General features: G+C 34.0%; 1 long non-coding RNA gene across 4 annotated transcripts; it reads right to left on the reverse strand.

Moving 5' to 3' along the window:
* Nucleotides 1–276: 276 nt before the first annotated feature.
* LOC147400149 (uncharacterized) lies at nucleotides 277–6,895 on the reverse strand. Of its 4 annotated transcripts, XR_015179197.1 has the most exons (6): nucleotides 6,474–6,895; nucleotides 6,238–6,375; nucleotides 5,545–5,615; nucleotides 4,998–5,092; nucleotides 4,157–4,228; nucleotides 277–680 (listed from the first exon to the last, which is right to left on the reverse strand). It is a non-coding gene; the product is annotated as an uncharacterized LOC147400149 (long non-coding RNA). The 4 variants fall into 4 exon arrangements; XR_015179196.1 differs by lacking the exon at nucleotides 5,545–5,615 and having other exon boundaries at nucleotides 6,653–6,895; XR_015179194.1 differs by lacking the exon at nucleotides 5,545–5,615.
* Nucleotides 6,896–12,395: the final 5,500 nt, after the last annotated feature.

Genomic DNA, 12,395 nt, shown 5'->3' on the forward strand with positions numbered 1-12,395 from the left:
TTGCTGAATATTGGAGATACCCCTATATTTTGAAATAGATGACCTCAACCCCAACTATCAGTATGAAAAGACCCAAATGCCCTCTCTACTAGAGCTCATTGTGTTACTATTACACAGACTAATACAAATTCCCACAGAATCCAACTCACACACACATAATAAAATGGTCACCGGAATCCAACTCACGCACAGGCACGCGCACACACACATACACTCCAACTGACACACACACAAGTGCGCACACATACACATACGCGCGCAAACATACACGAGTGGTGAAAGATACATATGGTTGTTTGATAAACTGGATAGTGAGTAACTAAGTTATAAAAACAAATACTTTGCACAAAAAAAGTTTTAAAAACTAAACACCAGCCACCATTACAATGTACTTCCAGTTCCTCCCATTAAAAACAAACATTCATTTTAAGAGTTTCTGAACGGCTAAAAAAATTGGGAAATGAAATGGAACAAGTTCTTTTGACAGAATCACAAAACAGTTATCTAGTAGGATACCCATCCAAGTCGTAGTGTCGTGTATGTGAGAGAGAGATGACCAAACCATACAACTGGGAAAATAATATACCTTGTTGTACAGTGTTGTAAGATCCATCTCATCAAATGGAAGATATCCTGCCATCAAAACACAAAGTTCTCCTGCCAATTCAGAATGTTTTCTCCTGCTTGGTGACAACAAAAACATCAGAAAAATGTATGATTTTGGCCAAAAACAAGAACCTTAATGTACTAGAATCATGAAATAGCTTATGAACTTCGATCTTTTTGGATCACAATCAATCACTAGCTTGTGTAATCAATTAAAATCAATTCTAATAATCAAACAAACATTCAATTAGGAAAAAACACACCACTGTTTTGAATTTTTCGTTGTCTGTCGCGCTCTTTTGTGTGAAAACTAAAGCCATTCACAATGTATCCCTTAAAACAAATCACATTATGTGATGGGCCCACAGCTAGATTCTCGATTCGTTCATCTACAGGCTCACCATACAATTGTATCTGAGTAACCTATTTAAGATTAGAAAATGGGATAAGTAAAGTTACAAGTGTATTTAGATGTGCTTTCATTCCTCCTTTGGGTGTTAATCATTCCTCAAATTCTATCTTTGAGTAAAGTTCTTAACATTGATTGTCTCATGCAATTTGGACTTGGGACAACAATGGGTTACGTAAAGCAGCCCACATTTTTTTTGATTGGTAAGCTGGGGTTAAGGGACCCCTCCCTGAAAAACCACTTCTAATTAGAAAATCATTATTCATAAAAGAATGGCAAGATGAAAGGATAAAAGGATTAAAGATTAAAGAATAAAGAAAGTTAACTAGTAATTAATAGCTCAATTTCAGTGTCTCAATAATGAACTTAGGAAAGAATGAAAAGATTCATAAATCATTTTATCAGAAAAAAATAGAACTTAGCAAGCAAATTTAAAATTTGAACTTATACTTTCAGGACAATCTGGTGGACAGTTCACTGTCAACAATGTCAGTCAGACCATCCATGGAAATTCCAAGGTCCGAGTCAAGACAATCGACCAATGTCAAAACAAAATGTACCGGTGTAGTTAGTTTGTATTCTTGCAAAAGATCTCAAGTCTACTTTTACTAATAAAAAAAAGGGGAAAATCGACATATTTTTGCAAATAAGTCATGACAAGAGAAGTACTTGATCTGTATATTTATTGATTGAATCAAGAGAAGTATATTAAATATGGTTCATTATCAAGAGACGTAAGTAAAAAATTTCATCGAAAGAAAGAAGTATGTTAAATATAACCACTAACAAGAATTTTGGTAATTTATATCTATCTTCTCTTCTGTTCTCTCTATTGTGGGATTAGTTACCTGCACTGATTCAAATTTCCCTGAAGTTTAAAATCTTAAACACAAGTCTTCAGGGCATATCGGTTGCTAATATATGGAAGGGAAAAAAACATTTGGTTATATAAAAGCAGGTCAAAGTATTGAGTGGTATATGAGACTCAGTAGAGATCTGTAGTACTAGTGTCCTGTGTACCTTAAAAGAGGAAAGAGTATATTAAATTTGTATTAGACATCATGTAACAACTAGAAGTCAACAAGTATTTTAGTGTTCTATCCAACAACATAGCTGAATTAAGAGTGCCGGCTGCTGGGCTTCAGGTTGCTGATTTGTGTGGCCTTAAGAGTATTGATTGTATCTGATTCAATCGTAGTGGTTCGAGCATTAAAGGATGGCAATTATCCTTGGATTGCTATGGAATGGGTTCATTTTTTTCAGGAAAAATTAGTGAAATCCCATTGGAACATCAAGTATGTGTATCAAGCAAGAAATATGGTGGTAGATGCTGTGGCCAAATTTTCATTTGCTTTCTTAGAAAAAACAAAAACACAAGAAGTCCACAAGTATAAGTATATCAATAGTTCATATCTGACTCTTAAGGTATATCTGACTCCCTAATACTTTCCAATCAAGTCAAAGTTGGGGATATCTCAGAAAAATTCTACAGAGCAATGCGACAAGTGCATTCTATCTCATGCCATATCAAACCCAAATTTTGAAACAGCAATACTACACTAACGATCAAAAATACATTACAGATGTGTTTCGCATCTTAGGTTATAAAAAAAAAAAACACAATGATGACTAAACCCATTTGCAAACGATTACACGATGTGTATTTCGCATTGTCCTTCATAAGCATTGAGAAATTCAGATAACAAATATTGTAGATTTTGTTGGACACTTGTGGGTAGGAAACCTTTTTCGAAACAGAATCCGAGTCAGGATCAACAGATGTGCTATTTGTGACAAAACAACGCCAAAACCAGATTAAAAAAACTTTCCATTCGTTGTTTTAAGGGATTTACAACTCAAAATTGGCAGGAAACAAAGAGGAAGGAGAAGCATTCTACAATAACTGAAGGAAAAAACAACTATTTCTGTATAAGGAAACATGTATGGAAAGAAAAACATATATATAAGGGATTAAAATCTTTTCTAAGAATAGTTGTACACCAAGCAATGCAGATGTAACAACGTAGGCATACCTTAGTTCAACAAAGAAATAACAAACAAAGTGTATCAGTAGCAATATATATATCAAGGAGTGGTTTAGCAGCAGGATGAGAGCAATGGTTTATATGCCCAACAGTTCATGGACCCTGGCCATATAAAGGAGCCAAACATATATACGCTACAACTTCGCAGAAATTTAAACAATGGATAGATGACAATTTGTCAAATTAACACTATGCCAAAGGTATCCCAATCTGAACTTATATATATATATATATATATATATATATATATATATATATATATATATATATATATATATATGAACTTATATTATTATCAGACCTTATACATAGCTCCATTGCCTTACTTGCACCTTTCATGCCAGAAGCAATTGAAGTGTTGGCATACAGTGCCTGCAAAGGAAGATAAGAAAAGCTAAGAGAACAAACATGCCCTAGAAGAAACAATTTCACCAAGAATAAAAATAAAAATGTCTAAGAAACTAACCTTTTTTTTTAATAGCAACACTAATGCAATATAGATATGAAAAAGTGATTGAAACAAAAGAAATGATATAAATAGATCAGAAATACTATTTATCAAAATGAGAAATGTCTCACATTTATATGAAAGTTAGAACTTGGAATGTCAACTAATACCCCAACAGGAACCAAACCAAATTATCCTGGTTCAGGTGTTCCTTGACACTGATTATCCTAATTCCAGGTCTATCTTTTCCAGATGCAACGATCATGACATATAAGAACCAGAACCATCTTATGCATTTCAGGACACATAGATACTCAAATTCAAAACCAACACACAGGCCTTCCTAGTTGGGACTAAGGACCATCCGTATCATGAACTACACTGAAGGAGATCATGTAGGTTGAACAAAGATGGTAGCTGAAAAAATCAGGATAACATATATGATCAACTACAACATGCAAGGTCTCCAACAGAGAAATATAAATAGACAACTAGGCATGTATCCCAAGAAGAAGATATTCTTCTCATTCTCCTTCGTTTATAAGTAAATACTTAAATATCTATATATATATATATATATATATATATATATATATATATAACTATATATATATATATATATTATATGAACTTATATTATTATCAGACCTTATACATAGCTGCCATTGCCTTACTTGCACCTTTCATGCCAGAAGCAATTGAAGTGTTGGCATACAGTGCCTGCAAAGGAAGATAAGAAAAGCTAAGAGAACAAACATGCCCTAGAAGAACACAATTTCACCGAATAAAATAAGAAATGTCTAAGAAACTAACCTTTATTTTTTTAATAGCAACACTAATGCAATGTAGATATGAATAAGTGATTGAAACAAAAGAAATGATATAAATAGATCAGAAATACTATTTATCAAAATGAGAAATGTCTCACATTTATATGAAAGTTAGAACTTGGAATGTCAACTAATACCCCAACAGGAACCAAACCAAATTATCCTGGTTCAGGTGTTCCTTGACACTGATTATCCTAATTCCAGGTCTATCTTTTCCAGTGCAACGATCATGACATATAAGAACCAGAACCATCTTATGCATTTCAGGACACATAGATACTCAAATTCAAAACCAACACACAGGCCTTCCTAGTTGGGACTAAGGACCATCCGTATCATGAACTACACTGAAGGAGATCATGTAGGTTGAACAAAGATGGTAGCTGAAAAAATCAGGATAACATATATGATCAACTAAACATGCAAGGTCTCCAACAGAAAATATAAATAGACAACTAGGCATGTATCCCAAGAAGAAGATATTCTTCTCATTCTCCTTCGTTTATAAGTAAATACTATATATATATCTATATATATATATATATATATATATATATATATATATAGATAAAAAAGTACTAATGTTTATAAAGATGGTTGTGGTAAGGATGTTTTGGATAAAAAAGTATAAACTTCGAGAAATATAAAGCTGTCCTTACAGGTTAGTGGCTCCTGACATTTTATACCAACATTTGTGGTTACACCACATGCTCTTTGTAGATCCTTTGATATTAGCAGAAGCTCGGGTGCTATCCTACACAAGGGCAAACAAAGAGACTCACATTAACTTCTATAGAAAACTAAGAGACTAGCATTACCCTTTAAAAAGTATGGCCTCTTAATAGCTGTTAAGCTCCAGAGCTATAACAATGGCCCGACTAGAAATAAATCATTTACATCAGGAACAAAGGAGAACATGCAACACATGTTTCAGTAGTTTGATACTATTATGAGATGAAATATGTGTGTGTGTACAAATTGTATTCCCTTTCTTTTGTTTTACAGGAACTTTGTCAACTTATACAACCTTCAAAGTTTCATGGGTTCCCATAGAAGATTTCTCTTTTGTACTCTTTTACAGAGATGGGAGAGATCTAAGTAACTAAAGATAACATTAACAACTAGCAAGACTAATCTATCACAAAAATAAATAAATATAATATAAAATAGAACAAGTGCAAATGCAAACAGAATATAAGGCTACACCTTCTTGGTCATGGCTGCCAATGTCTTCCCAACTAGGGAGACACCAACATACTTGTTCCTTTGCCATTTTCCTGCAAAATTCATCAATCTGTATTCTAAGTTCTCTTATTAATAATAACAACCAAAATATCTCATCTGGTTCAGAGAAAACCATCTGCTCCATAGAAATTACATTGTTCTAAGGACTGCAAAACCATCCATGTTTTCTACTCAAAAACAGTCCAATGGAATAAAATGTTATGACATGATGTTTATCAAATTCATTAGAAGTAATTGCATCGATATCAATAACAATGTGGGTTTCGGTAAAACTGAACCAATGCGATGCTGATTCAGCATAAATAACAAACTTGTTAATGAACCTAGAATAACAACACATACATACATATGCAAAACAAACAAAGAGAAATTTGTATTAATCACTTTCTAACAAAGTTTAATTGAAAGGAAAATTTTGATATAGATCCTAACTACAAAATCAAGTAAAATCGAAATACAATCAGCAATAAAATTTTCTTCTCAACCCATTTAATTACACAAATTATTGAATTTACCACAAAATTCAACATGAAAAGAAAATTTTGATATAGATCCTATCTACAAAATCAAGTAAAATCGAAATATAATCAGCAATAAAATTTTCTCCAAACTGAAACATCTCATTTATACACATTGCTAGGAAAATGAAATTACTTGAAAAAATGAATTGGAGATGACGCACTTTGAGTTGATTTTATTATCAAACCGAGCAAACTACAGCAACTTTAATCAAATTATCGGATTTCTTGAAGTTTCGATCTCATTGTGATTTCTACAGAGTTCTCTAATTACCTGAAAAATTAATTCCCTAGATCTCTTGAATCAGTAGAAAAAATAAAATCAAACTTTCTCGTCTTCAACAAACCCTAGATCCACACACACACAATTACCTTGATGGATCGATTAGAGAAGATGAACCAGATCAAAGAGATTGAGTAGAGAAAGTGCGGTATTGTTTAAGGAGAGATGAATATAGGGGAATCCGAGAATCAGACCAAATCGAAGAGAGAAAGAGAGAGAGAGAGCAGATCGAAGAGAAAATCGCAGAGAGAGAGAGAGAGAGAGTTGCCTTGATGTATCGATTAAAAAAGATAAACCAGATCGAGTAGACAGAACGAATATTGTTTAAGGAGAGATAAATACAAGGGAATCCGAGAATCAGGGCAGATTGAAGAGAGAAAGAAAGAGAGCAGATCGAAGAGAAATAGCTAAATGGGTTTGCTGACCCGTGAGGAGAGTCTACAACGACAGATTTTAGCTGACCGTTGCTTCAACTCGTTGCCATAGATCATTTTTCTTGTAGTGTAAAGGTGCGCACTATTGACACCGACTTTTCTACTTGTTCACCCTATTTTTCAATAAATCATGAAATTACTCATCACTCACGTAGAAAGAAAAAGACAATTTTGTTTTTTGTTTGATAGGAAGATTTTGTTCAATAAGAAGCTATTGAAAATTTACATTGCAATTGCAACCCGAAAGGATCCTACTAAATTCATCGGAAAGGACTCGATAGGAACTTATCAATTGGTGAATTTGGTATTGACCTACCGAATGAAGGTTCGTTGGAATTTTTTTATCCGCTGCCGAGATTTTTAACAACTACTACATTAAGAATTGAGGTTTTCACGATCATTGCTAACATATTTTGCAAGCTCTAAGGGTATTGCTTCTTGTACCACAAAACCCTAGTTGAAACCTCACTTGAAATTGAGAGGGTCAATGGGTGGGGTTTGAGTCGGGTCCACGTATACCCAGAACCAGATTCAAACTTGAACATCGGTTTCGGTTTCGATCAATTTCCATTCTAAGTATGAGAGCCTTGGAGCCAGAACCAACCAACAAATTCTTGATGCTCATTGTGTATCCATTAGGTACCCATTAATATATTTTAAAAAATTAATTTGACTTAATTTCTAGAGGCCATTTTACTCAAATGGATTACCACATTAGCAATCCATTACCACATCCCTCTAAATTTCATCAAAAAATTCATATAAAAAAAAAAATAAAAAAACAATTTATTTTGGGCTTGTTCCAAGGTTTTGAGAATAGACAGCTACCAAGCCTCTACCTAACTTTTTAAAAATTTAACGGAATATTTTTTTTTCAAAGTTCATAGAATTTTGTTCTCTACAATCCTAAATCACCATATCATTTTTTTTTCTTTTCATGTCACAAGATAAGACCAAGGAGCCTTAGTAAGGCTAGTCAAACTTTCAATTTGTTTGTATTGTTTGAACTTTGAATGAGGTGTTTTAATCTTAAAAAAAATTAAAGAATAGAAAATCTAACTTGTAAGCATGTGAGTGTGATTTTGTTCTTTTTTGAAGTTGAAACTTGATAAGGACAGAAGAGAATATGGATAGAGGTTTAGAAAATAGAAATGGTTGAGACTTGAAAAATAAATAATTTTTTTGATAAGATATTAAATATTAAAATATCTATCCATAATTATTAATTACTATTAATTAATTATATCACTAAATAAATATAAACACATATATATATGGACCGTTTCCTACCCTAAGTTTTACCTTACACTTTAACAAACGTGTTTTGTCCTACATGGGTTAGAAGTTTTAGAATGGCTGATTTTTGGTGAGGATGATCTCTATGATTATAAGATCATCCTCACCAAAAATCAGCCCATTCTGAAATTTTTAGCCCCATGTTTACAAGTTGAAAAATCGTGGACCGTCCATTTTTTGTAAACCATTTTTGATGGGGTTGGAAGTCTTGGAATGAGCTGATTTTGGGTGAGGATGATCTCCTCACCATAGAGATCATTCTCACCAAAAATCAACCCATTCCAAATCTTCTAACCCATGTAGGACAAAACACGTTTGTTAAAGTGTAGGGTAAAGCTTAGGGTGCTGAACATTTCCCATATATATATATGGGGACGGTTCGAGGGACATCCTCAAAATCATATGAGAAACTGATGTTTCTCAGCTGTTGGATTTTGAAAAACTAACGGCTGAGATTCTAATAGACGTCACTTCCGAATGAAAAAATAACTTTTAGATTATTTAAAAACAACTCCCTCAGTTTTGATCTTTTTATTTTATTTTAACTAACGATCTGTTTCTATTAAGAAACCCAAACATTCGTTCGTCTTGACAGAAATCCAACTCCTTCTCTTCTCTCTCGAATAAACGATTGTAAAAAAAAACCCTTCGTTCATGATATCAATAGTAGAGCATTCAACAACCCAAGATCCTAAAATATGGAAATTAGTGGAGGAGCCTCTAGCATTTAGTTGGACAAGAACTTCATAGCATGTGCACTGAAGCACACCTGAAAGCATCCTCGATCCACGGGGTGCGCGGATCCGCTTTTGACCCTTGAGGTTTGGGAGTCGCCACCTAGTTATTACGGTCAAGGAACCAAATTGACCCTACAATGAATAAAAAGAACTAATCTACTATAGAAATCTGAATCCGGGGATCATGTTACGGGGTTGGAAGGTGTTAGGCACCAACCCCGCCCGGCCAATGCCGGTCTCTACTTATCCCAAATAGATCTACATTGCTAATGATAAACCTAGATAAAAAAATAAAAAAAAATTTACCTTTGATCTGCAAAAGTATTATTCCCTCAGATCTGGTTAGAATGGCTCTTTGTACTGTATTCCTTACTTCGTTCTATCTCCGGATCTGATTCCTGATCTCCGAGGTAAGGTATCTCCTTCTTGGATCTGAGTGCTTCAAATTTGTTGTGGATTTTTGGGATATTTTTGAGAGGTTTTTGGGTGTTTTTTAGGCTAAAATCGGAGTAGGGGTGTTAGGGAAGGAGTTGGGACTCCAAAATTAGGGTTTTGGGGAGGCTATGGAGGCTTCTTTACCTACTTTTCTTAGGGTTTTTTCTTTGATACGAAAATGGGGTGTTGAGGCTCCTATTTATAAAGTTTTTAGAAGCATTAGGGTTTGATTAGGGTTTCTTTTAGAGTTTTAATTAGGGTTTTGACTTTGGTCTCATGAGATGGACTTAATCTTTAGGGCTTTGACTTAAGGTTTTGACTTTAGTCTTATGAGATTGACTTGATTAGTTTAGATTAGGATTTTGATTTAGGGTTTTGACCTTAGTCTTATGAGATTGACTTGATTAGTTTAAATTAGGGTTTTGATTTAGGGTTTTGACTTTAGTCTTATGAGATTGACTTTAATACTTGACTCTAGTCTTACTTAATTGACTTTAATTTTGACTTTAGTCTTATTTGATTGACTTTAATATCTTGACTTTAGTCTTGTTTGATTGACTTTAAATTTTTGGAGAACCCCCCTCTATTATATCTTTGATTCTTTGGATCCCCAAATGGAGGGGTCATTAAAGAAATATCTTGCGAACCATCAACAATTTTTCTTGAAAGCCTGATTGATCAATTTTTTGGTTTAAATTTTATAATTAATTTATTAATGTTCACTTTACATTATTTAATGATTTATTTATTAATTTCGAAAATTTTAATTATTTAAATTATGAAATTACCATTTTGCCCTCGGAGAGGTTTTTTTACGTTTTAAGTCGTTTTTCAATGTTCCAAGATGTTTTGGAATCAGTTTTTCGTAAGAAATTCAATGGGAATGTTGGTTTTTGTCATTTATGAAGTTTTTTGTATGAAATGGTCGTGAACTTTATGAGGGGTATTTTCGTAATTTTATCAAATTTTGTGAAAATTGGCGAAGTGGTTTTCTTGGTTTCGATTTGTTGTTTTATGTGTTTGAGTGGGTTTTTCTAAGCGTAATGCAGGCTCTAGGGTTGTTTTGATGTTAGGGGTATTTTGGTAATTTAGTCATTTTTAGTGATTTTTATCATGAAACTTCTTTTTGGTTTGCAAGATTATGATTTCTATGTTTCTGGGGTCGTATTTTCCTAGTGTAGCGTGGTTTCTAAGTTTTGTCAGTTCGAGATACCTCATCCGGATTTCTGAAACACATCTGGTAACAAAATAAAGCAATGGAATACACATCCATCATTGGGAATCATTGCGATCAGGTTGACGAGTTGATTAATCAGGCGAGTGCAAAAATGAGGTGTCTACAGATGCCCCTCTTTGGCAGAGGGTTGAAGCAAACTAGATAGCAAATCTATTTTGGTAGATAGTGCGATATCTGAATGCCAAAGCTAGTGACAGTTCATTTTGCAGCCTGATTTAGCAACTCGTCGATGCGTTCAGATCCTTGAAGGTAAAGCTCTCCCCGAACTAAAAAGTTGTCAGGTCCTTAAGCGAGAGCTCTCACTGATAGTGTCAGATCCTTGAATTTTTGAAAATTCTCCTTGACTAATAAAACAAATGTGGAAGTGTGTGCACTGTGTGAAACTGAGTAAAACAAAACTCGAGAAAATTTGAATGAGATTTGAGACAAATCTGAGCAAAAGTTGGGAGAAAGTTGAATGTCCTACTCTACCTACTCTAGGTGAAAGAGTAATGAATTTATATTTTTTTTTAGAGTCCTACTCTACTGGCCCAGGGTGAAAGAGTAATGAACTAATTTTTTTGGGAAGTTCTACTCTACCTACTCGGAGTGAAAGAGTAATGAACTAATTTTTTTGGGAGTCATACTCTACCTGCCCAGGGTGAAAGAGTAATGAACTAATTTTTTTTTTTTTTGGAAAAGTTCTACTCTACCTACTCTGAGTGAAAGAGTAATGAACTAAGCTTTTTGGGAGTCCTACTCTACCTGCCCAGGGTGAAAGAGTAATGAACTATTTTCTTGGGAAGTTCTACTCTACCTACTCGGAGTGAAAGAGTAATGAACTAACTTTTTAGGAGTCCTACTCTACCTGCCCAGGGTGAAAGAGTAATGAACTAATCTTTTTTTTTTTTGGAAAAGTTCTACTCTACCTACTCGGAGTGAAAGAGTAATGAACTAAGTTTTTTGAGAGTCCTACTCTACCTGCCCAGGGTGAAAGAGTAATGAACTAATTATTTCGGGAAATTCTACTCTACCTACTCGGAGTGAAAGAGTAATGAACTAATTATTTTCGGAAGTTCTACTCTACCTACTCGGAGTGAAAGAGTAATGAACTAAGCTTTTTGAGAGTCCTACTCTACCTGCCCAGGGTGAAAGAGTAATAAATTAATTTTTTTGAGAAGTTCTACTCTACCTACTCGGAGTGAAAGAGTAATGAACTAATTGTTTTGATAGTCCTACTCTACCTGCCCAGGGTGAAAGAGTAATGAAATTTTTTTGGGAAGTTCTACTCTACCTACTCGGAATGAAAGAGTAATGAACTAATTGTTTTGAGAGTCCTACTCTACCTGCCCAGGGTGAAAGAGTAATGAAATTTTTTTGGGAAGTTCTACTCTACCTACTCGGAGTGAAAGAGTAATGAACTAATTGTTTTGAGAGTCCTACTCTACCTGCCCAGGGTGAAAGAGTAATGAAATTTTTTTGAGAAGTTCTACTCTACCTACTCGGAGTGAAAGAGTAATGAACTAATTTTTTTGGGAGTCCTACTCTACCTGCCCAAGGTGAAAGAGTAATGAACTATATTTTTTTTTTTTGAAGTTCTACTCTACCTACTCGGAGTGAAAGAATAATGAACTAATTCTTTTTGGGAACGAACAGGAGATTTACCTCGCATTTGATTTTTTTTTTAATAAAAAGTTGGATTTTATGAAGGTCCGGTAAACATTTTAACTCTCTTTGAATCTGAGGAGTTTTCAAAATTGCTATCAAGAGGGTAACCTTTAATTCAAAGTTAACCTTATCCTTTGGGGTTGAAATTGACCAGGCATCAGAACAAAAATGCCCCTAGTTTGACAAGAAACATTGCACTGGGGATAATCGAATATAATTTGAAAA

This window comes from Akebia trifoliata, chromosome 6 (assembly GCF_017979445.1).
Source record: "Akebia trifoliata isolate Shusen 1 chromosome 6, ASM1797944v1, whole genome shotgun sequence".
Classification (NCBI taxonomy): Eukaryota; Viridiplantae; Streptophyta; class Magnoliopsida; order Ranunculales; family Lardizabalaceae; genus Akebia; species Akebia trifoliata.